The 25,884-nt window shown below is 35.5% G+C and overlaps 1 pseudogene; it reads right to left on the bottom strand.

Annotated features, from left to right (window-relative positions):
• Window positions 1–19,735: 19,735 nt before the first annotated feature.
• On the bottom strand, window positions 19,736–20,489 carry LOC121832536 (small ribosomal subunit protein eS4-like; annotated as a pseudogene).
• Between the last annotated feature and the right edge of the window lie 5,395 nt (window positions 20,490–25,884).

Below are 25,884 nucleotides of genomic sequence, written 5' to 3'. Positions count from 1 at the left end.
TGGAAGAGAGAGTTGTTACACAGAGGTAGACAGAATGACTGGGAATACATTTTGGAACTAGAAAGGGCCTGTGTAGGACAAGTTAATAATTTGTCATTGTCATTTTGCTGGCTCAACTACAGATACTTGGCACCTTTCTTCTCTTAAACATTAAGAAATCATTTGCTCTCACTGAGCACGTTAAGTGTCACCAAAGAGATAAATTGTGCTGTTCTGAGAATGTATGATCCCTTTGATCATCTTGTATGGAAAAATATGTATTGTGTTCTCAGGTTTTGTGTGTTTGTTTATTGGTTTTGTTTTGTTTGCTATATGTAAGATTGAAAGTTTCGTTTGGCTTTTATGTTCAAGTAGAGAATGGCCTTAAGTCATTTAAATAAATTTTTATTTACCAAATAAAATCTATTATCTGAAATTTGAAACATGAAATCATTTACAATACAATCAATTGTGTTTACAATAACATCCCATTTAGATCAATAGTCTATGAACTATTCTGAGAACAGAAGCTTTTGACGTTTTCTAGACAATTATTTCTCTCAAATCCACTTGCTGCTATAGGATATATAAGAGACTAAGAACCCATTTCTGTTCCCTAATTTTCATTATTAAAAATGAGTAGTTCAAAAGTTATAAAATGTTATCCAAGGAATGTTTAAACTAGTAAAAAGAATGACATGTATTTCACTTTGTCTAATATAACGAGGATGATTTCAAATTATGTTTTCTTAGGTGATGGGGCTTTGGCTTCAATTCTATCACTATTGGAAGAACATGTGGATAGTTCAAGTGTCAAAGTGTGTCCAATCATCATAAGAAAATTTATTTTCTGATTAATATCTGAAACCAACAAACCTTATTTACACTTCTATTTTGCAATCTCCCAAACACCCATTGTCTGGTAATACTTGAAATTCTCTGATGGTATAAATAAATGCACATACCCTGAAATACATTTTAGCTAATTAGAATTATGATTTAACTTTGAGACTTGAAACTGGATATTATAATTCCTGTTGACTTATCATTTCATACGTAGGTGCTATAATTTGATAGTCAGTAGAATATATACATTTTGGGTTTCTCTGGTGAATTTACTTGGCTAGTATCCTTCTAACTACTCATTCTCCTGATCCTCTTATAAAAATAAGACTCCATCAACATTTGTAAGATTTTGCCACTACTTAGAAATTTCATTACAGCCACTGAATGAGTTAAAATTAAGAAATGAACTCAAATTTTCAAAATTCATTATATTGGACCAATATAAACATTCCAGTTTACTGACCTACCCAACATTCAGTCCTAGCTGATATATGGAGACTATCACACCTGTAGTTCAAAATGAGGAGATAGAAAAATAAAGATTCAGCTGTTTATTAGTGGTGCACACCTTTAATCCCAGCACTCAGGAGGAAGAGCCATGGAGATCTCTATGAGTTCAAGGCCAGCTGGTCTGCAGATGAAGAACCAGAACAGGAACCAAGAACTACACAGAGAAACCTTGTCTTGAAAAAAAAGAAAAATAAAGATATAAACAGAAATATATCATAATAATAAAAAGAAATAACATTGATAATTTATAATTGTACAAATACAGTGGAGGTAGACCAAAACATTCATCAGAGAGCCCCATCTGCTTAGGACTGCAGATATCTGTAGATTATGTAAATTATTCTATCATAATAGCTAACATTTTCATTTATGAAAACATCAATCAATCAACATGATGATGACAGCAGTTACAAATCCATGTTTCTCAAAGTTTCAGCATTCTAAGAGAAATATGACCAGATTCTAGTCCCACAAAATGTATCTGCTTTTTATGTTCTAAACCAAGAAATTTCAGGAAAATTATATACTTAAAAATAGCCAAACTTATCTTAAAAGGTTTATTTATTACTACCATGTGTGTTTGTGTTCACATCCCTTTATGACTTGTGTGCACTATGTTTCTGCAAGTGCCTACAGAGGCCAGAGGCCATCAAAAAGAGCCCGTAGTGCTGGAGTTAACAGAGTTTTGAGCCGTGTAAGGTAGGCGCTAATAACAAAACCTGGGTTCTTTAAAAAAAAATAAGCATCATCCTTAACCACTGAGTCATCTCGCCAGCTCCTGTAGTCTCAAGGCTACATTAGTAAACCATAACTATTTAATTTTCTACCATAAAGACATGCTTTTAAAAAATTGTAATGTGCCAATAGCATTTGCAGCTATAGGATATGATGGGCCTAGTTTTATACTTTTAAATTTATCTCTATTTTTCACTAAGTAATTCTTTGTCAGATCCACCTATACCCTTACCTGACATTTAATAAGCCAAAAAGAGACAACAGAGGGTTATTTAAGAAGAGACAGGAGAAATATTTGGGGACTATGCACAAACATAATAAGGTCACTTTACATTAGACTATAAAACTTTTTTTTCAAATTTTCCAGTCAGAATGACCAAAGAAATGCTTAGCATATAGCAATCAGCCCTAATGGAACATATATATTAAACCAAGTTCCTCAAAGTCTCATTGAAGAAGAGAAGGCAGAAGGAATATAAAAACTGAATGATAGCAAAGAGTGCTATGAAATAATATCTTCTGGACATGACATAGTCATCAAACCCATGAATTCATAGCAGCTGTGGTAATCTGCACATGACCTCTACAACATCCAGTCATCTGAACTCTCTCATAGATGAAATAAATGATCTTCATGGCCCAAGCCTTACTGAGGAGCTATTGCCAGAATAGTGATGGGGAACAGTAAGCATCCTTTTATGAGGCTGTGGCTGCTTGGTTTTCCCATGCTTCAACAGATGACCCCACACCAATGTATATAAAAACATTAATAATTGCATTTAATGGAATAACAAAAAAGGTAGGAAATTGGGAAGGGGCATATTGGTGAGGATACTTAGAATTTGAAGAGCAGAAATACAGGGTAATATATGATCATATTTCATTGTATACATGTATGAAATTCTAAAAAACCACTTAAAATATGCTACAATGTTTTTAAAATACAACATATAAATTGTACATATAAACAAATTCCCAATGGATAGTTATTGGTAGTAAAGTAGCATTCCTACTCCATGGCAGTAGGAGAATGGAGATTATCACCACTTAGAAAGCAGGAAGTCTTTCTGGAAGTTTTACCTTAAGGGGTTGAAATTGTTAGTCAGCTGTTGCATCTGGACTCTGGATTAACCACAGGAAGAAAGCAATAACAATAAGAATTTCGTCTTTGTCCCGCTCTTCCACTCTTTCCCCTTCCTCCTTAATAGTAACCCCTCTAGCAAGGAGCCTAAATGAGAATCCCTAGAATCAGGTAGGTCAAGATTCTGAGACATGTTGTAGGCAGAGAAGTGAGAAGTAGCCCAGTAGAGAAGAAAGAAAACATTTAGCATGTATCTTCAACATAAGATATCTTTTTGAATCCTATCACCATGTGCTCTTTTGTTTAGAACAAAAGTGCAAAGCACCTAAATTCTCCCTTTATTTCTAAAGCAGATCACACATGGAAGACAGAACTCTCCTAAGCATGCATTTTATACACTCTGTTGAGCTGGCAAGTTTGAGGGATGAGCTGAGAAAGAAAACATGGAAGTCATACTATCAGTATTGAATGTGTGTTAATTCTGCAGCTGTTGGCCTAAATAAGTTACTTAGCTTCTTTGTGTATTTATTTCTTCATCTCTGTAATCATAATGTTACCTACATCCTGATGCTTAGATGTGTTTTGGCATAGGAGAGTTGAATCTAAAGGATGAACTCTTACCTATTCAGTCTCTCAAAAATGCTTACCTCCTGTCTTCATATAGTTTATTTTAGACTGAATAATCATCACAGGTGAGGAGATAATACAGTACTAAATTAAACTGCACTCTTCTATACCAGAGTAAAATCACTTGGTTCAAATTAGAATTAGGCACTTGGAAATTTCTTTCTCTAGAAAATATTAATTTACTGGGGGTTAGTGAAAGATGGATCTACTTCTGCTGAGAATAAATACTCTGAAAAACTAAGCAATGAGAGTCTGAAAATACATCCTTATAACAGCTTTAATGATATCATTGTCCAAGCACCCTTTGCAGAATCAGATGATGCCCTTCCACATATTATGAAAGGATGCACCAGAGGAGACAAATGCGGAAAAACAACATCTTCTGTCAAATCTTCGCAGCTAATCAAAAGGAGCTAGGAGACAGACGTATTATCTGTTCATGTTTTACTCCAAAGCCTAGAAGATTTATAGTGAAAGGCACCTACTCCCAAACTGCGGGCTATCCAAAGGCAATGCTGATGCTGACTGTCACATATTCCTAAATGGTAGGCACACCCATCATTAAGCAGGGTGCCTGCCAGGTATGATACCTAAAGAAAGAATTTAACTGCTGGTTTCTTACAAGAAATAGGCAGAAAACTGAATGATGTTTCCAACACCTTGGTTTTCTGACTGGCTAATGTTATAGTACCATACAATGCTATAGAGCAATTATTTTCTTGAGAAGTACACTTTATATGCTATAGATCAAAAATATTTATGTTTCTCGGCAATACACACAGTACAAAAGGAAAAGAAAAAGTGATAAAACATAGTTGTGCAGTGATTGTACTTCTTAAGATAGTTGAACTCACCATCACTTGTCACAACATTAATATGCATTTTTTGAAAAAATAGTGTAGATACTATATCAATATTTGATGGAGATACGTTTTACTTGGAAAATTATTTATAACTTGTTGTAAGTAAAATGTGTTTATTATTTTTTTAAGTTTTTCTTTAAACAAAATGCTATAGAATTTAAGGTTTATTCTCTCACATTTCTAGTATTGATCAAAACCATGGCCAAAATAATTGCAGATTTATTTTACTTAAACATCTGCAACAGTTAGTTACTGTATGAAATGATTAAAATATACACTGAAACCACAAATATCAATCATTTGATCAAAGATTAGGGTGCAGCTGAATTCAGAAATCATAAAATACTCTGTGCCTAATTTAATTTTTAAGTCCTCAGGTTGACTTTTTCCTCCTGTTCTTGTCTGGTTTCTGTTGCTGTAATCAAACACCAACCAAAAGCAACTTGGATGGAACAACTTCTTGTCTTAGAGGTTACTGTAAATCACTGAAGGAACCAAGGCAAAAACCTGAAGGAGGGAACTGGAGCAGAGAACATAGAGGGATACTGCTTTGGGGCTTGTTTCTGGGCTTATGTTTAGCTCCATTTCTTGTGTAACACACTTACCTACCTAGGTATGGCACTGCTTACAGGAGACTGGGTCTATCAACATTCAGAAACGACAAACAAACAAACAAAAAGCCGGGCAGTGGTGGCATACACCTTTTGCTGTGGGATGGTCTGTATGTCAAATCTGTTGCTCTGATTGGTCAATAAATCAAACACTGATTGGTCAGTGGCCAAGCAGGAAGTATAGGCGGGACTATCAGAGAGGAGAATTGAGAGAACAGGAAAGTGGAAGGAGACACTGCCAGCTGTCGCCATGACAAGCAGCATATGAAGACTCCGGTAAGCCTCAAGCCACGTGGCAAGGTATAGATTTATAGAAATGGATTAATTTAAGACATGAGAACAGTTAGCAAGAAGCCTGCCATGGCCATAAAGTTTGTAAGCAATATAAGTCTCTGTGTTTACTTGGTTGGGTCTGAGAGGCTGTGGGACTGGTGGGTGACAGAGATTTGTCCTGACTGTGGGCAAGGCAGGAAAACTCGAGCTACAACCTTTAATCCCAGCACTTGGGAGGCAGATCCAGGTGGATCTCTATGAGTTTGAGGCCAGCCTGGGCTACCAAATGAGTTCCAGGAAAGGTGCAATGCAAAGCTACAAAGAGAAACCCTGTCTTGAAAAAAAAAAAAAAAAAAAAAAAAAAAAAAAAAAAAAAAAAAAGGAAAATGTCATAGAAAATATGCCTACATGAAGTCTGATGGAGACAATTACCTGAATGAGATTCTGTCTTTCCAGGTATATCAGGTTGGCAAGTAAGATTGGCCATCATGCTTACTTGGAATTGTTTCTTTTTGATAGGTTACCACCTCAAATTTCCTATAACACATATCTTCTCTAAGTCTCAACAAAGCACTTAGTGCTCAGGATCACCTATGTCTTACTTTTTCTTCTATTGTGCCTATCATCTATCTTAATTTTAAATTCTGTAAGCATTAGACTCTGGATCCAACACATTGACTGGGACACCCTGAATGTATAAATGGGGATTAGTAAATATGCATTTAATTAATACAAAATGATCCTTAAATACTAGTTTTTATTAAACAAGAATAAAGAATAAGTTTTGTTAATTGAATTTTCTAATTGCTAGTCATACCTTAATGATATCTGCTTGATGTGTTTCAAGGAATAATCACATTTAAGCTGTGAATTTTCAGAATCCTTTAGCAAAGAACCTTTTATAACATAGGTCTAAAAATTTGAAGCACACTCACTTGAAGCAATACTGATTTCAAGTGTCTCTTCAGACACCTTAGAGCATAGAAGAAAACTGTGACAATGACTGTAATACTTGTGGAGAGTGATATTGAGGTTTACAAGTTGGGTTGGGGAGAAGATGGAGAAGATGAGTTTGGTCACAATAAGAAGTTAATTATCACAATTTAATATATAAAAGGATTTTAGTTTCATTTATAGAATTATATACTTTGTATGATGAATTCCATTGGGGATGTATGGGCTAAAATTATAAAAGATATTGCTTAGTTTCGTGATGAAAACAATAGGAGATGTGAATTCTTTTGCAAGTATATTCTAAGTATAAATGTTTTTGAGACTTCAACATGAGTTATTTAGAATTTTCAATGATATAAGATATAATTCTGTGTACTTATCCTTCATCTTTTCTCTTGAACCTTAGTGAAACCTAGCTTTTATGTTTTAATAACACAACAAATTTTGTAAGCCCAGCCACATTTTTGAGAAGGATTATTACTACCCAGTTTAAAATGAAAATGTATTTTCATCTTCAACACTTCAACTATGTTTTTGATAGGAAGGACATAAAAGGGGTGTCTTGAGCTGCCTCTTCTTCTTGTTCCTCAATTCTACAATATAAGAAGACTGAAAGATAAATGAAAAATACCCCAAAAATTCTTCATTTAAGAGGCCACAGATGTTGAAAATACCATACTGGTGCCTGTATCAACCATGTGTCAACCATCTCCATTATAAATGGAGAACACTTATGAGTTCTTTAGAGGGTCCAAATGTCATCCACTTGACAGTCTCTTCTAGTTGATGCCCCCTCTCCTAATGGGATTTATCACCTATAACCCATAGGACAATTTTGAGTCCCTTATAAGCAAGTCAGGGAAGCAAGAATGAGACAAAGTTTCACATTGTAACGCAGGCTGACCAAAAACTCATGATAGCCCACCTGCCTCAACCTCTCAAGTTCTGAAGCTAGAAGCATGAATTACAAAGTCCAGAATTCAAAACTAATGACTTGCCTATGTACAAACACAATGTATAATAGTTGCCACATCAAAGGCAGTACACATGTAGAAGTCAATGACAACTATTTGTAGGCGTCATTTCTCTCCTTTTACCCCATGTTTCAGGGAGACTGAACTCAGAATTGTCAGCACTATGACTTTACCTACTGAGTCACCTTACCGGCTCCAAAGTGAAATTTCTTATCTTCAATGCACAATTAGTACAAATGCTTACTGTGGTAAACTTCAAGTGATATTTTAAAAAGACTGCTGTAATTTAATAGCTGTAAATTACAGAGAGCTATTTTTACCACATATCACTTTTTGACTATGATCTTATTTGTGGTATCTAACTACATTGGCTACTCCCGTAGTATCAAAACCACTTGCATTCCTACTGATGGTAACTATCACTTTCTTCCACCATCCTTTCCTCCATGGAATGAGTACAAAGGAATACACTTCTTTTCAATATTTAAATACTGCCATTATAGTAGGTTACATCATAAGCTTTTATTAAATTCTTTTTAAGAAGTCTTTGCACTTAGACAGTATGCACATATCTTAAGGAAATCACTTTTGTGATTTTGTTCTTTACAATCATACTTTTTATTCAACAAATACCCACAGAATCTCTCCTATTATGTTTTATTAAAAGTAGTTTGCCATTTGTGCTAGGATACACTACATTATTTTACAAGCAAATGAAAAGAAAGAAATAACTTTTTGTTTTACACAGGGCCTACAACTTAACTGTAAAATGCACCCTGTTTACATAGATGTTAAAACATCTTTTAAAATATGTTTTTCAGGAAAGGTGGAAGTTGGTATGTACAGTGTTATTACAGGAGCTAAAGGAAGGGTTTCAAAATGACAAAGCACATTAAGTTCCATATCCACCCTCATAATGTGCAAGTAAGACAAAGAAACTGGTAAAATACATATTACTGTACGAATAAGTTGTATGCAATATATATATATATATATATATATATATATATATGCCATAAAACGAGAAATATGGCTGTGTTGTAATGATTAATATTTATTAAATAGAGTATAATCAGTTAGATGGTGACATGTGAAGAAAGACTAGAAATGGCCTTTCATCTGGGCAAGTGTTTGATTACTCTAAGATACAGAAGGACTGCCCTGGGTTAAGAGTATACTTGGCATGGCTGGGAATGAAATCCAGAGAAATAAGAGGAATAGGAGAAGCATGATCAAGAGAAAAGAAAAAGGTATCAAGGTGATAAAAGACCAGAAAGAGTGGTCTTAGGGTCCTTGTGGGAATCTGAAATGTAGTTGACCCATCTCCTAAGTAAAACTGGATTTAAAAGGTTCTGAAGAATACCACCATCTTACTTCTAACAAAATAACTGTGCCCAGAGGCACCAAACAACATTGGTTTTATTTGTTTCTTGTTCTTCCTTCTCCATTTGGATTTATCCCCATTCCTTCTTTGAAGTTGGAGGCCTTTACCCGCTTTTCCATTTCCTACTTCATATCACCTGTAACCTGCTATTCCATTCTCAATCCCAGCACGCCATCAACATCGTTTACGGTTCCTTTATATGTTTTCTGTGCTTACTCCATGTCAGAACTTATATCCGAAGACTTGGAGCTAGGAACTACAAATGACACAGGACACAGGACATGTATCTTTTGGCCCTGGGTTCTCCTGTCACTTAATATTTTTTTTTCTTTTTTGGTTGGGAGACTTTTAATGACTGCTTCTATTTCCTTAGGAGTTATAGTTCTCTTTAAATTGTTTATCTAGTCCTGATTTAACTTTGGTACGTGGTCCCTATCCAGAAAATTGTCCATTTCTTTTAGATTTTCCAATTTTGTGGAGTACAGGTTGTTGAAGTATGATCTGATGATTCTCTGGATTTCCTCACGGTCTTTTCCCCTTTCATTTCTGATTTTGTTAACTTGGATTCTCTCTCTCTCTCTCTCTCTCTCTCTCTCTCTCTCTCTCTCTCTCTCTCTCTCTCTCTCTCTCTGCCTTTTGGTTAGTTTGGATTTTTTCAAAGAACCAATTCTTTGTTTCACTGATTCTTTGTATTGTTCTCTTTGTTTCTATTTTATTGATTTCAGCCCTCAAGGTGATTATTTCCTGGCATCTATTCCTTTCTGGTAAGTTTGCTTCTTTTTGTTCTAGAGCTTTCAGGTGTGATGTTAAGTTGCTAGTAAGAGATTGCTCCATCTCCTTTATGTAGTCATTTAATGCTATGAATATCCTCTTACCATGGCTTTCATAGTGTCCCATAAGTTTGGGTATGTTGTACTTTCATTTTCATTGATTTCTAGGAAATTGTTAGTTTATTTCTTCCTTGGCCCTTTGGTGATTCAGTTAAGCTTTATTCAGTTTCCATAAGATTGTTTAAAAAAAGCCCAGGATCAGATGTCTTCAGCACAGAATTCTACCAGATTTTCAAAGAAGAGCTAATACCATACTCTTCAGATTGTTCCACACAAAAGAAACAGAAAGAATATTACCATACTTTTTGTATAAGGCTATAATTACCATGATATGAGAATCACAGAAAGATGCAGGGAAAAAAAAAGAATGACAGACCTATCTCCCACATGAACATTGAGGGAAAAATACTCAATAAAATATTGGGAAGCTGAATCCAAGAACACGTCAAAGAATTATTAACCATGACTAAGTGGGTAGGATTCATCCCAGGGATGCAAGGATGTTTCAACATATGAAAACCTGTCAATGTAATGCACCATATAAGCAAACTGAAAGAAAAAAGAAGCACATGATCATGTCACTAGATGCTGAAAAAGCCTTTGACAAAATCCAACACCCCTTCATGATAAAGATCTTGGAGAGATCAGGAATACAAGGAACATACCTAAACATAATAAAGGCAATTTACAGGAAGCCGACAGCCAACATCAAATTAAATGGAGAGAAATTCAAAATGATTCCACTAAAAACAGGAACAAGAAAAGTTTGTCCACTCTCCCCATATCTATTCAATTTAGTACTCAAGGTTCTAGCTAGAGAAATAAGATATGGTAGTATGCATAAGTGACACCAAAAATTCTACCAGGGAATTCCTACAACTGGTAAACACCTTCAGTAATGTGGCAGGATACAAGATTAACTAAAATAAAATCAGTAGCCTTCCTATATACAAATGATAAATGAGGTGAGAAAGAAATCAGAGAAACATCACCCTTTACAGTAGCCACAAATAATATAAATTACCCTGGGGTAACTCTAACTAAGCAAGTAAAAGACCTGTCTGACAAGAAGTTTAATTCTCTGGAGAAAGAAATTGAAGAAGATATCAAAAAATGGAAAGATCTCCCATGCTCACGGATAGGTAGAATTAACATAGTAAAAATGGCAATCTTACCGAGAGCAATCTACAGATTCAATGCAATCCCCATCAAAATCCCAACACAATTCTTCACAGACCTGGAAAAACAATACTCAACTTCATTTGGAAAACAAAAAACACAGAATAACTAAAACAATCCTGTACAATAAAGCAACCTTGTTGTTAAAGGCCATTGTTGGACCCATACAGGCTTGTCTGTTAACCATTTTAAAGGTAGAGCTATTGGTGTCTTTGGAAGATCATCAGTTACTGTGCCTTGTTCTTGTATAATATGGATGGCTGGTGACCACTCATTAGAATAATATCTTCTAATATTTCTCTCAGTAACATGTGTTAGGTTATGATTTGTTTCTGAGATTGGAGGGATGTTAATCTGAGTATGCCATTGTTGCAACAAGTCTCGACCCCACAGCTTCATAGTTATGTTAGCCACATATGGTTTTAATTTTCCTCTCTGTCCTTCTGGACCTATACATTCGAGCCATCTTGCACTCTGTTTCACCTGAGATAATGTCCCAATTCCTAACAGTTGAACGTTTACCTCCTGAAGAGGCCAAGTTGGATGCCAAAATTCTGGTGCAATTATGGTAACAACTCTGGAGGTATCACCATCCCTGACTTCAAGCTCTATGATAGAGCTATAGTAATAAAAACAGCTTGGTATCGGCATAAAAAACAAATGTGGACCAATGGAATTGAATTGAAGACCCTGACATTAATCCACAGAGCCAGGAACACCTGATTTTTGACAAAGAAGCCAAAACTGTACAATAGAATACAGAAAGCATCTTCAACAAATGTTGCTGACATAATTGGATGTCAACATGTAGAACCTTGCAAATCGATCCATGTCTATAGCCATACTAAAAACTCAACTCCAAGTGAATCAAAGATCTCAACATTAATCCATTTACACTGAACTTGATAGAAGAGAAAGTAGAAAATAGTCTTGAACACATTGGCACAGGAGACCAGTTCCTATATATAGCACCAGTAGCACAGACACTGAGAGCAGCAACTAATATATAGGACCTACTGAAACTGAGAAGCTTTTCAGGGCAAAGGACAGGGTAAATAAGACAAAATGATAGCCTACAGTTTGGGAAAATATCTTCACCAACTCTACATCTTACAGAGGACTGATCTCCAAAATATATCAAGAATTAAAGAAACTAGACATCAAAATGATGAACCCAATCAATTAAATTAAATTAAGTTAAAATACCCAATTAAAAATGGGCTACAGAGCTAAGCAGAGAATTCTCAACAGAAGAATCTCAAATGGCTGAAAGACATTTAAGGAATTGCTCAACGTCCGTAGTCCTCAGGGAAATGCAAATCAAAACGACTCTGCAATGCCATCTTACACCTGTCAGAATGGCTATGATCAAAAACACTTATCCCAGCTTATATTGGAGAGGATGTGGAGCAAGGGGAACACTCCTCCACTGTTGGTGTGAGTGCAAACTTGTACAACCACTTTGGAAATCAGTATGGCAGTTTCTCAGAAAATTTGGAATCAATCTACCTCAAGACCCAGCTATACCACTCTTGGGCATATACCCAAGGAATGTTTAATCGCATCACAAGGACTCTTGCTCAATTATGTTAAAAGCAGCATTATTTGTAATAGCCAGAACCTGAAAACAACCCAGATGCCCCTCAACCAAAGAATGAATAAAGAAAGTGTGGCACATACACAATGAAGTACTACTCAGAAATTAAAAACAATGGCATGAAATTTTAAGGCAAATGGCTAGAAATAGAAAATATCATCCTGAGTGAGGTAACCCAGACTCAGAAGGTCAAACATTGTATGTAGTCACTCATAAGTGGATACTGGATATAAAGCAATAGATAAGCAGACTATAAACCACAGCTCCAGAGAAGTTACCTAACTAAGAGGACCCTAAGAGGGACACATGGATCACCCTGTGAAGGATAAATAGATGAGAACTCCATGAGCAAACTGGGGAGCCTTCATCCAGTAACTTATAGAAACAGATACAGAGATCCACAGCAAAGCACCAGGCTGAGCTCCAGAAATTCAGTCGATGAGAGAGAAGAGGGTTTCTATGAGCAAGGGACATCTTGATCATGATTGGGAAACCTACAAAGACACCCAAACCAAACTAGTGGGAAATCATGAACTGTGGACCAATAGCTGTGGAGCCCCCATGGAACTGGTCTAGGCCTTCTGATAGGTGAGACAGTTGTTTCACTTGAACTGTTTAAGCACCTCCCTCACCCACCCAGCAGGATCCATCCCTAGTGCATGTTTGGCCTTTGTGGAGTCCAGTAACTGTGGTGGGACACCTTACACAGCCTTGGTGCAGGAGGAGGGGCTTGGACCTGACTCAACTGAATGTACCAGCCTCTGCTGACTCCCTATGGGAGGCTTTGCCTTGGAGGAGGTAGTAATGGGGGTTGTGTTAGAGGGAAACAGCTGGGGGCAGGAGGAGGGAGGAGAGGAGAATGTGTGGTTGGTATATAAAATGAATAGAAAATTTCTTAACAATAAAAAAGACTATATATATATATATATATATATATATATATATATAATCTTTTCTCTGTCACACATTTACCTGAAATTTTTCTTTTTTTTTTCATTTGTAATAAACTTTCCAGTATCCATCCATCTGTAGAAGGAATTTATGTTGTTCCCATTTGCAGACTATTATATAGAGCACCAATGAGCATTGTTGTGTAAATACATGTGAAGTTGGGTGTCAAGTCCTTTGCACATATGCCAAGGAGTTGCTTAGCTGGGTCATGTGGCAGATTTATTTATATTTTTGAGTTTCTGGAGGAGTCTTCATACTGATTTCAGAGTGGTTGCACCAATTTGTAGTCCCACCAGCAGTGTTAGGACTCCTCTTTTCCCAAAACCTCATCATTATTTGTTGTCATTTGTCATGTTGGTCTTGGCCATTCTGACTTGGCTACAATGAGACTCAAAGTGGTTTTGATTTGAATGTTCTCAAATGCTAAAGACGGTGAATTCTTTTTGAGGAATTTCTTAGCCTTTTTAAATTCTTCTGTTGAGAACCCTATGTTTAGATTCCCAGCCCATATTTTCATTGTGTCATTTGTTTCCTTGAGTCTTTGATTTTGAGTTCTTATTATATCCAGGATATGAAGCCTCTGTAAAATGTATAACTGGCAAAGATGTTCTCCCATTCTGTATGCTTCTTCTTTATTCAATTGATTGCTTCTTTAGTTGTAAAGAGTTATTTTATTTTATGGTGTCTTGGTTGTCATTGTTGACTTTAATTTCTCGGCAAATGAAATCCTGTTCAGAGAGTTCTTTTCTAAAATTCATCTTGCAGGATAATGCCTATATTTTCTTCTGTCATTTTTAGTGTTTTAAATTTCAAGCTGAGAACTTTGATGCACTTGCATCTAAATTTTGTGCAAGTGATAGGTATGGGTTTGATTGCAATTTTTTTCTGTGTGAAAATCCACTTTTCCCAGCACTAATTGTTGAAGATACTGTCTTTCCCCCAGTGAATGTGTTTTTTTTTTTTTTTTGCTTCTGTGTAAAGTATCAGATATCTGTAGGTTTGAGTACACATGTTTTTATTTTCCATTTTGTTCTACTGGTTTACATGTCTATTTTTGTGCCAATGTCATATTGTTTAATAAAGCCTCAAGAATCATACTATTTTATTTACCATAAGGTATATGTATCACATGTAAATGTATGCATATACCCATATGTATCTGAAAGGAAATTAAGTTACTTGAAGTAATGTTTCTCCCTGTATGAACCACAGAGTCTCAAAACCCCACGTATAAGAAACCTCCCTACAAATGTTTGGTGAGAATAATCCAAGTGACTCTTAAACAATATAGACTGACAGTATGGCACTTGATTGCCCCTCCACAGTTGATAGTGTACCCCCATTACTGAACATCTTGAATTCTTAGGATAAAAAACTCTGGATGATTTGAGCTGCATCTGACCTGATAGGTTATTTCCTACAGTCTAGCTTCCATGGAACCAGAAAGTACTATGATAGCTTCAAATGAAGGGAAGCGATTAAACAGTCCTACACATTTGCAACACTTATGAGCCATGACAATTTCCAGCATGGCAAGATATCAATAATGGTGCAGTAAGTGGCATTCATGTGTCTGTGGTAATCAACAGCTGTCAGATTGTACTTAAGGCCCACTTACCAGGCGAGAACTTAAGCCTGCTACTTGAAAGTTAGCCAGCTTTCTGCTGCTGGTGAGGTCATAGACAATAGAAAAGAACATACTACTGCAAACTTTCTAGAACAGCAATAATCCCTTACTACATTCTAACTAATATTCTTCTCCCCACAGGTTAAGTGTGGCTACTATCTCTCATCAAAGAACCCTCTATTTAACAAGAATGGAGATCACCACAGAAAACCCCAATTGGAGACAAGGCAAAAATCAATAAATCATAGGAAACCCAGCCCAAATGGATACATCTACATCATAGCTCCTGCATCCATGGCTCAGAGAGCATCACAGGACAGGGAGCAGAAAGAGTGTAAAAGCTAGAATACCAGGAAGTTTGGGGTGAAAGACATTCTCCTAGACATGGCTTTGTAAAGAAGGCCATAAGACTGGCAATACCAATGTACATATTAACATGGAAAGGGGAAATTTCATGGGATCGCACCTTTAGATGAAGAACTATGGGCAACTAATAACTGTTAGAAGGGAATTAGATGAGTCTCTTTATTGGTTGTCAAATGCAGAGGGTTCAGCCCTGAAACTACATACAACAAAAGAGGTTGTGTGTGTGTGCGTGTGTGTGCGTGTGTGTGTGTGTGTGTGACAGAGAGAGAGAGAGAGAGAGAGAGAGAGAGAGAGAGAGAGAGAGAGAGAGAGAGAGAGAGAGAGAATGATAAAAGGAAAAGAGGCTATCAACTCAAAAATGGGACACGACATGGGAAGGATCTGAGAGAGCATACAGGAGAGGTGCTGGTGTGAGAACACGGAAGAGGAAAGTGAAGTAAGTTTAAATTAAAGACATATACTTAAAGAATTTAAAAATATTGTGGCCATAATTTTTTTAAATATATTTATGATAAATGAGGAATAAGTTGTAGCGAGAAGTCTGACTAGGAATACATTTTAAAAGTAAAGAGAACAAGATTTACTAAAATATTAGGATATAGAACAACAAGGAAAAGAAGAATCAAGAAATATTTTATGCAGTTATAAGTAAAATAGAAGCCTAGAGATAGAGGAATTTTAGGAGACATTGTGGGTTGTTTGGGGATTCAAGATCTTTAGTAGAGTAAAAATTGAATTATTGATAAAAAAAAATTACAAGTCCAACAGTAGGAGTTCAAGCACAAGAAAAAACTCAATAAAGAAATAGGAGACAAATATTTATTCAAGGAGGAGAAAACCTAGAAGTGTAAGATGTCCTAAAACTGGATTTATTATGTGGAGTCTAAATGTTTGGAATAGGTATTCAGTTAAGTTGAAGTCAAAAATGGCTTCCCAAGAATGGCATAGTTCTTTAACTGTACACAACCTACACATCTGTCCAATCACAACACAGAGTTAATAATGTTCCTTAATCTACTATGAATTTCTCTAACTTTAAGGCCCACAAAGTGCAAATGGAAGGCCCATACCAGCCTCATCAAGATGATGGAAGCATGAGGGAGCAGGTGGGATGTAGTGAAGCACACAGAAGATAGACAAATGAAAGGGGGACATGCAAAATTTATTACATCCACTGTGATTATTTGGTAATCCATAGTAACACAGTAACCCCCCCAAAACAGTTCAAAGTGGTGTTTGTAAATTATGAGAGTCATATTTTGTGTATCTGCATATTTACCTCTTAATGACAGCTACTATGTACACTTAGTAGATAAGGACATATTTGAAACTATATATTAACCTCTTTCTTTTTTCTTTTTTTCCTTTTCCTTTATTATTTTTGGTCCTATAAATTGTAGTTCTAGCTATGTTCATAAAAAAAAACTCAAGTAGACTGGTCGAACATTTGCCATCCTAATGACAAATGGTGTTTCAGACATGGCATTTCAATTTTGGTGCTTTGGAAAGGAATGTAATAAATCAAATATTTATATCCTGTTCACTTTTGACAAAGCCTATTCTGGAGAGACACAGAAAAAATATATTTTTTATGAGGAGAAAAGCCAAGATAAAAATCCTAGTCATATAATTTACTGCAGTTTACAGTTTACTAGTGCTATTAATGGGCATCCTCTATTAGATGGTATATTGAGATAGTGTTAGACAGGAAACTAGAGGAGATGGATTTATGAAATCAGCTAAGGGGAGATAAAGCTGAGGTTACAAGAAGACATATAAGTCAGCAAAATTGAGGAGTAGATAGAAAGAGCATTAGAAAATATATCAAGGTCAAGCAACTTATACTGTAGAATTGAGTGAATCAGGCCAGCTAATCTGTAACCATCAAAATATTCCAGAGAGTAGTGCCATAACAAGTCAGGAATTCAAAATACATCATTATATTTGCCACATAAAATAATAAATTTTATATATTGTTATGTATTACTCTACACATAATAAAATCTAGTTAAAATATTTTCAATTAAAAAGTAAGAAAATCCATATACCTGCAAAGACTGACAAGAGATAATATCATTCAAATTAGAAAGAGACTGTAGTATTTTGTCTTAATAAATAATTATGGAGAGCCAGAGTTGCAGTTCAAATGATTAAAATAATTCAAATTTGTTTATAACAATCTTCTTGATTGTTGCCAGATCTCCCATCTTCCTGCCCCTTCTATCTAATGAAATGATTCCATATAAATTATGTTTTTAATTATGTTATATCCCTGTGCCATTAATGCTATGCAGAATCATTTAATAACTCCTCTTGGAAGAATAAATCATAAGCACTTTGGCATGCTATTGGATGCTGACAGCACCTGTCTCCATTCTATTGATAAGTCACATATTGCTCCCAGGGAGACACATTGGATGACTTGGAGACATTGTAATTATGGCCCCCTGGTTTTCTTATCTCATAATCTTGACACCTTATTTTACCCTTATCGCATTCCACCAATGCCAAACTCAAGTCCCACCTTCTCCCCCATAGCTTTGCTACATTTAAATCACACAAATATAATCTCATCTCCTTCAATTGAATATATATTTTTAGAAACTTTCTATTTTTATTTTTGTCATTACACATAACAACCACAAGATCACAAAGGCTAAATATTAGCACTTTGCAAATATTGTCAGTAAAATCAATGAGTTATTTTATATCTGATACTAAGTATACTGATTTACTCAAAAAGGATATCTTGTAGCCAAGAAATATTTATATACTTATTTGATTGCTTGGTTCAGGTGGGATATTATCAAAACCAATATAGTAAATATTTAACATTAGCATAGTGTTAAGTATATATCTATTTATTAATTACTTTTACTAGAGGACCAAAATCTATAACTTTATTTTTTAATGTTCTGAACTGTCTTGATTGCATATAAATTATTATCTAATGGGTGAATTCAAGTTGAAATTATTCAAAGAGATCTGAAATCCAAGACAGTTGCTAAGCAATAGGATTGTAGAATGCCTCAACATTTTTTTTAATTCCTCCTATCTTTGCTCCTTTCTGAGTATGCATAATTCAACACATTTCTTTTTCTTTCAGTTTCATCAAATCTATTCTAAGCATTCAACTCCATTTTAACACAAAGTTGAACATTTCTCTTTGACACTCATGTGCTCAGACAATGGAATGCTGACTGAAATTCATAAGTCCAGAGTGAATAGAAGTGGTTTTGGGAAAGATTCAAATCAAATGATTGAAACACTGACACAACACACACACACACACACACACACACACACACACACACACACACACACACACACAGAAGGGGTGTGTCTGCTTCACTTGAGAATGTATCTGGCTCTACCAGCAGTAGTGCTTTCTCTATTCTTGTATTTTCTATTTCAGAGAAGGTGCCTTTTGTGTCCTTGCTCTTATTAATACTATTTTTCTAAGTCATTTCTGTTCCTGTAAGTAACCTGTCACCTATATTTTGATAAGTAACTCCAATAAAACCTATGGTTCAACAGATGAACTTTGGTTGTTTACATACTTTGGTTTGTCATGGGCTCCCTGTCTGGAGTGAGTACACATGTGTGTTTCGCCTCCTTAGGAAAAGTCTCATCACACACCACACACACACACACACACACACACAAATAAATAGATAAATGAATAAATAAATAAATAAAATAAGCTAACAATTAAACCCATTCTCTGAGACCTAAAATAATACTATATGTTGGGTCACATGTAAAGTGTTATGTTAAACAAGTCAATACTGGTATTTTGGAATGTATATTGAATGAATAGAAATTTACAATTTACTTAGTTACAGATGATATAGGACATGATAGTTTTCATAATTCTTTTAAAATGTTTATATATCTAGATACTATCTTAAAATGTATATTTGTCCTCTTACATCAAGTATAAAAGATCCACTAAATCCAAAGAGAAAACAAATGAGAACTAACCTTAGTACCTCATTTGGATAAGCATGAATAACAGTGAGTTGTGATGAATTTGACGGTATTAGAATAAAGAACACAAATGTGTGAGAAGTGGTGGGATTCTACAGTTATCTCTATATCAATAGAACACATATTCTTTTACTATATATTTCATTTCTCCATCCAAAACCAGTTCATAAATACAAGAAATATATATTTTTAAAACTCATAATGCCGTTTAATCATCCTTCTAGAATGCCACCATGAAAGATTTATAGCAAGAGTATGAATACTCCTCCAGCATGAATCCCAGAGACCATTTCACCTATGACTCTGGAAGGTAACCTCTGTCTCTCTATTCAGCAGTGGTGAGGCAGACTCGTTTTCCTCAGAAGAGAAATCCATGGTTTGTTTTGCAAGTAGTAAAGATGTCAGAAATCTGAGGGTCAAAGCTGTTGCCCATTGGCATCTTTCACGTGAGCCACATCAAAAGGGCTTGTATGTCTCTCTGCTGGCGATCCTATCAATTTTTCTCAAGGTAGCAGCTCCAGTCGCCATACACAAGTTACCAGTGTCAAACCTTTTGAAGTCAGTTATTTGGCCTGTTTCTAATCAATCTCAATGGAATGGTGTTATTCGCCTTGATTAAAGGATTGGAGTAGCAACTAGTACAAACCAAGATGTGAGATTACTTTTGTGCTCACAAAGATCCTTCTCACTTTGTGCAACTAGTGTGTGACCTCCTCAGAGAAGAGCATTGCAACCCTTGGTTGTCATCGAACAGACAGAAACTGTGTCCAGTTTTGCCAATGCTAAGACATCCACAAATATTGCAGGGTAGGTTATTTCAGTTTTCACTTTCCCATCAATCTTCTTGGAGTGCTTCAAGCAAATCTTTTTTTGCTTCATCTGCAGTAAAAGCATGCATAAGTCTGTTTCTTAGTAAAATGATCTGAGGCAGATATTTAGGGATCAGTGTGGATAGAGGAGAAGCAAACATGCCACACAACTTATCCAATGTTTTGGAGCTGCTACATGGTTCAGCTATTTCTTGTAATCTGGAGCCTTGGCTGTGCTAGGAATGGAAAGAGGCTCAGCTTATTGCAGTAAACAAAGAAATTTGGGCTGGAGGCTGTACACAGGAACCTAGGATTTATAAATCAAAAAATAGGATAATTTAAGAACCTAATATCTGACTGTCTCTGTCTATATCTCTCTGTCTGTCTGTCTGTCTATCTATCTATCATCTATCATTGATCCATCTACCTGTTTGTATGGGACCATGGGTGTTTTGTGCTGTTATTTTGTTGTCTTGCTTTTGTGTATTTCTGGATCAATGACAATTACCACATAACAACTCATCATCCTAGATATTGTCAACTTTGTTTTTTTTTTTTAAGGAGGAAGTGAAACACCAAAATTCTCAACTAACAATTCCAGCTGATTAAATTTGACATGCAGTCTCTTCTTTTCATGAAGTGAGAAATTCGCCAGTGTTAATGATACACAGAGACCCACTACAAGAAGTTTAAAAATGTAGAGGAAAAAAAAAAGTACATCCAAACTTATATTTAAAAGTTAATCTGTTATTTCACGGTATTGAATGCAGTGATATAGCTAATGGCAATCATAAATATTGTTTTCATAAACATGAGATATAACTGTTATACCAAAGATAGCCCTCATTTTACATGAGTTTCTATATTGGATGATCACCTGATGTATTCAGTTATTGAATGATATTCTTCATAATGTTTGGGAAATAGTCTCTGAAATGCTATTACATCCTCGGTACTTTCCTAGTATTCATATTGTAGCATGCTCAAATTTTCAAAATTTCAGCATCAGAGGGAATTATGGGATTGAAAGGATTCATCTTGGTGGAATAATGAACACTCCCCAAAAGAGCTTTTCTATACTATTATGCATTTCTCAGCCAAATCTATTTAGAGAAGCAGTTCAAGCAGAAATAAGCCTGTTTAAGTGACCTGAATTCATTCAACATCATGAACTGTCAGTTAATACAAACAATTGAATTCATTCAACATCATGAACTATGAGCTAATACAAACAATTTAACATAGACAGACAGAGAGACAGACAGATATGATCCAGCTAGTGAGACAAGTGACATAGCACACAGATGAAGCCAGAAGAGGTAAAACATGCATTCTCTAGTGTGAGCTCTGTCCTTTATGGGAATTATCTATTGAAGGGTATTTACAAAAATACCATAGATCATATTTATGTTTCACACTAGTTGTCATGGAGAATGTATGAAAGCAGATGTAAGCAGAAATCTGTGCTCCGTTGCATGCCAGCCACCCAGACATATGGCTTCCAACTCTTGTTTACTTCCTACTACTTGTTTGCAGTCTCAGAGTAACTCACTAACTTCTCATAAGACATGTCTGAGTGAAGGGTCCCCTCCCAGCAACAGGCAAATGTGTGGACAGTGAAATGAGATATTAAAAATAACATACATAACAACAAGAATCACTTTACTCCTACCACAGTCTGGTATTAGGTTTCCCACCAAATCAAACAGACAAAATGTTTGTGCCTTTTAGGTTCTACTCAATCCATATCTACAATGAAGCCATATGGACAAGACCAAGCTTACAATTAAAACCTTGGTGATTTTATTTGTAATTGGGAAGAGGGGATTTTTTTTCCTGCCTTTGTCATATTGGATTTCTAAATATGTAAACTGGTAAAATGTGTATCTATAATACATCTACCTACATATATGTAAATATTGCCACGATAACCTCCACCCTCATTAACAAGTAAACCAAACATGCAATATTCTCTAAGGGTTGAAACAAAAGAGGGAAACATTTCAGCAATGCTTAAAAGTCATCAGAACTTTTAAATTATTTCCTGGGATTATGATTCAATGTAGATTATACTTTCAAAACTTTGAATTATAGAAACATCTTTATTTGAACTTCTTAACACCTATCTACAGTCATAAGTTCGCAAAATTGCTATGGTTTTATTCAAGTTTCTGAACAAAAATTCTGGTACTTTTTACTTTTGAAAAATTGCATGTAAAATAAAAATTCTAATACTTGCTCAAAAGTGACTTTTTGAAAAATTAGCATGAAATTGATAAGTAATGGCCAAATTAACACAAATCAGAGTTCATTACATGGTATTAGTAGTTAAATTATTGAAATTATTATGTCTGCTGTTAGAGAGAGCCATATGCCAGCTCCAAAAATAACAAGTACTCAGAATCAGGGTCATTGCCTTCCTATTTGCATATGTGATACATTAATTGATCTCATGTGCATATTAAAATTAAAACTGCACTTTTCTTTAATATTCCCTAAGAAGTTTATCTAGCATTATGTTATTAAGGCAAATGTTTATTCCTAGATAATATCATTCACAAACATAATTTACTTATACAAATCACTATTTAGTTGCAGACATATTTATTTTCCTTACATATCAAGTTGTGTTTTCTCATTTTTAGAAGTGTGCTATTTATGCTTCTGTACTTCTGCCTCCATTCTCAATGTAGTCACAGGTAAAGTATTTAACTCAGTTCTGAGACGCTTAGCTTATTCCAAACAATCTACTCCCTGCTTTGCCTTTCCATAGTAACTCTTTCTTTTCAGTGAACAGCAGTGGATGTGGAGGCAGGTGTCTGGCCAAGGTGGTAAGAATAGGTGATGGTGATTGTTCAACCCTCCATGGGGCATTTATACCATCCCTTCTAAGGTTCAAAGACCATTGTGAAAGAGTCAGTAATAAGAATGTAAGAGCTGGAAAACAAGGAGAAGGACTGTGAAATGCTACCTTCTATAGTGGAAAAGGGATTTGATATTCTATAGTATTTTTAAGTTTTATTTTTAACTAAAATATTATTCATTTCCCCTCTCTCTCTTCTTCTCCCTTCAACTCCTCACATATCATCACCCTGCCCTCTCCAAATCCATGGCTTCTTTCTTTAATTACTTTTGTTTAACACACATGCACATCACATTCTACAAATGAACAAATATAAAAGTACAACCTGTGTATAATCTATGAGTCTGCACAGTAGTAATTATATAAATGTGTTTTGTTGTATTTTTAGTTTTTTTTTTCTTTTTCGCTTTTGAGAAAGCGTCTCACTGTAAGACAAATTGCTTAACAGTATTACTAATAAAAAATCCAGAGCCAGATATTGGGGTGAAAACTGAGAGATCGAGGAATAGGACAAGCCACAGCCAACCTCACCTTACCAACTCCTCAGACTCCAGAGAGTTCTACTGTGTCTATACTCATATCTATATCCTTTCTGTGCCCTGCCATCTCACTTCCTCTCTCTGTCCAGCTACATCACTTTCCTCTTTCCGCCAAGCTCTATCACTTCCTGTCTGTCTGTGCAGACCTCCAGACCTCTATGGTTAACTACTGCTGGGATTAAAGGCATGTGCCATCACGCCCGGCTCTGTTGCTGGTGTGGCCTTGAAGTCACAGAAATCCACATGAATCTCTGCCTCCTGAATGCTAGGATTAAGGGTGTATTCTACCAGTGCCTGACCTCTGTGTTTAATATAGTGTCTGGCTTTCTCCTCTGATTCTCAGATAAGCTTTATTGGAGTGCACAAATAAAATATCACCACGTCTCACTGTGTCACTATGGCAATCCTGGAACTAACTGTAAAACAGGCTGGCCTTGCCGTCACAGAGATTCAACTGCCTCTGCCTCTCAAGTCCTAGGATTAAAGGTGTGTGCCATCCAGTCCTAGTTAATATATGTGTATTTTGAGATCCAATCTCTTAGAATTGGATAACCAATTAGGGACTCATCCCTAGGGAAGACTAATTCTCCCTCTCACAGCAACCTTTAGTTGTGTGTACTTTTCACGTAATGATGGTGCACATGAAATGTTTCTCATACATATTTGTTTGCCAATTGGTATTGTCATTATTCAGGTCTTGTTCAGGAAGTCATATTATCGAGGTTTATTTGTTGTTGTTGTTGTGGTTGATGATGTTGTTTTGTTAATGTGTATGAGTGTTTCTTTGTATGTATGAAAATAAGCAGCATTTTGCCTTTTGCCTGTGAAGATCAAAATATAGCTTCTGTTGCCCTAGAACTGGAGTTACAGGAGGCTGTGAACTGCTACGTGTGTGCTGTGAACCAGCCTAGGTCCTCTGCAAGAGCAACACATGCACTTAACTGCTGAACCATCTATCCAGCCCCTGAACAATGGGATTATGAGAGCAGCTAACAGGGTGTGAGGTAGATTTAGAGAGATGGGGAGATTACAGTAATCAGAACAGACTTTATATATGTGCAAAACTGTTAAAGATCCAAATCAATTAAAGATTAAAAAGTAAATTAGCAATAGCTTAATTTATAACACAAAGGATGTTTGAAAAAGCAAAAGGAATCATATTATATTTTTATTTGCATAAAATTTCATATAATACATATAAGTCTAGGTGCAATCATATATACATATGGTTTAAATAAAGTTATAGCACTCAGGTTGGCAATGTTTCCCCAAGAACTATAGCCTATCGAATCAAAAACCCCAGTACCAGGCATGGCATGAGAAATCTTTAAATTTGTTGTTCAAGGGAATCCAAGAGATTCCTAAGTAAATATGGGCTATATCTGTTGCCTCGTTTGCCTCCCAAAGGTTGAAGCTAAGTCCCTATTGCTGAGAGCATCTTGCACTTCAAACACAGGACTCAGAGGATCTGACCCTAATCTGACTTGAAAGCCTCTTCCCCAATCACTAACTTTTATAGTCCTTCTCCCTGAAAGCTGCAAAGACAGGAGAACACTTAGTTGTCCCATCCAGTTATGAGGACTATGAACCACAATAGCATTCCATATTTGATATTTAATGATTCTTCTTCCATTTCCATTGCTTCTCTTTATTACTTCTTATTAAGTAATATTTTTATTTCTATCTTTTAAAACATTTTATATTCTGTTACAAAAATTTTGTTAGATTTAATTTTTATCACCTGCATTTTAAATTTTGCTTAGTTTTACTAAATTATATCTTAAAATCTGTAAAATATTAATTCAAAGTCAATTTTTTTTATTTGCTTGCATCTCTTTAATTTGAGCTGTATTGCTTTTCTTTTAGAATAGTCTTTTTATTGTAGCTCATTGGTAAATATGATAAATAAAAGAGGCAAATTAATGTAATCTTTACATAGGATTTATTGTGCTTTTGTTAGGCTGTTTCTTGAATGAGCATGGTTTGTTGTGGTGTGTGTGTGTGTGTGTGTGTGTGTGTGTGTGTGTGTGTGTGTGTGTGTGTTCACATGCATACTTATGATGTAGACATAGCCAAATACCAAACAAGGGCAGTATTGTCAATGTGAACAAATTCTAAGTAAGGAAAATGTATATTCTTCATGATGTAATAATTAACATGTAATTAAATTTTTTAAAAAAAAGATTTCTTTGTGCAAATAAATGGGGTGATCTAACACATGCTTAGTATTTGATTGCCATTATATTAGTCATACTGCTATCTGATCCTGCTCCTCCACCAATTTCAACGGCCTTCA

Source organism: Peromyscus maniculatus, chromosome 10, assembly GCF_049852395.1.
Source record: "Peromyscus maniculatus bairdii isolate BWxNUB_F1_BW_parent chromosome 10, HU_Pman_BW_mat_3.1, whole genome shotgun sequence".
Taxonomy (NCBI): Eukaryota; Metazoa; Chordata; class Mammalia; order Rodentia; family Cricetidae; genus Peromyscus; species Peromyscus maniculatus.
This window is presented reverse-complemented; position numbering and strand designations above follow the sequence as displayed.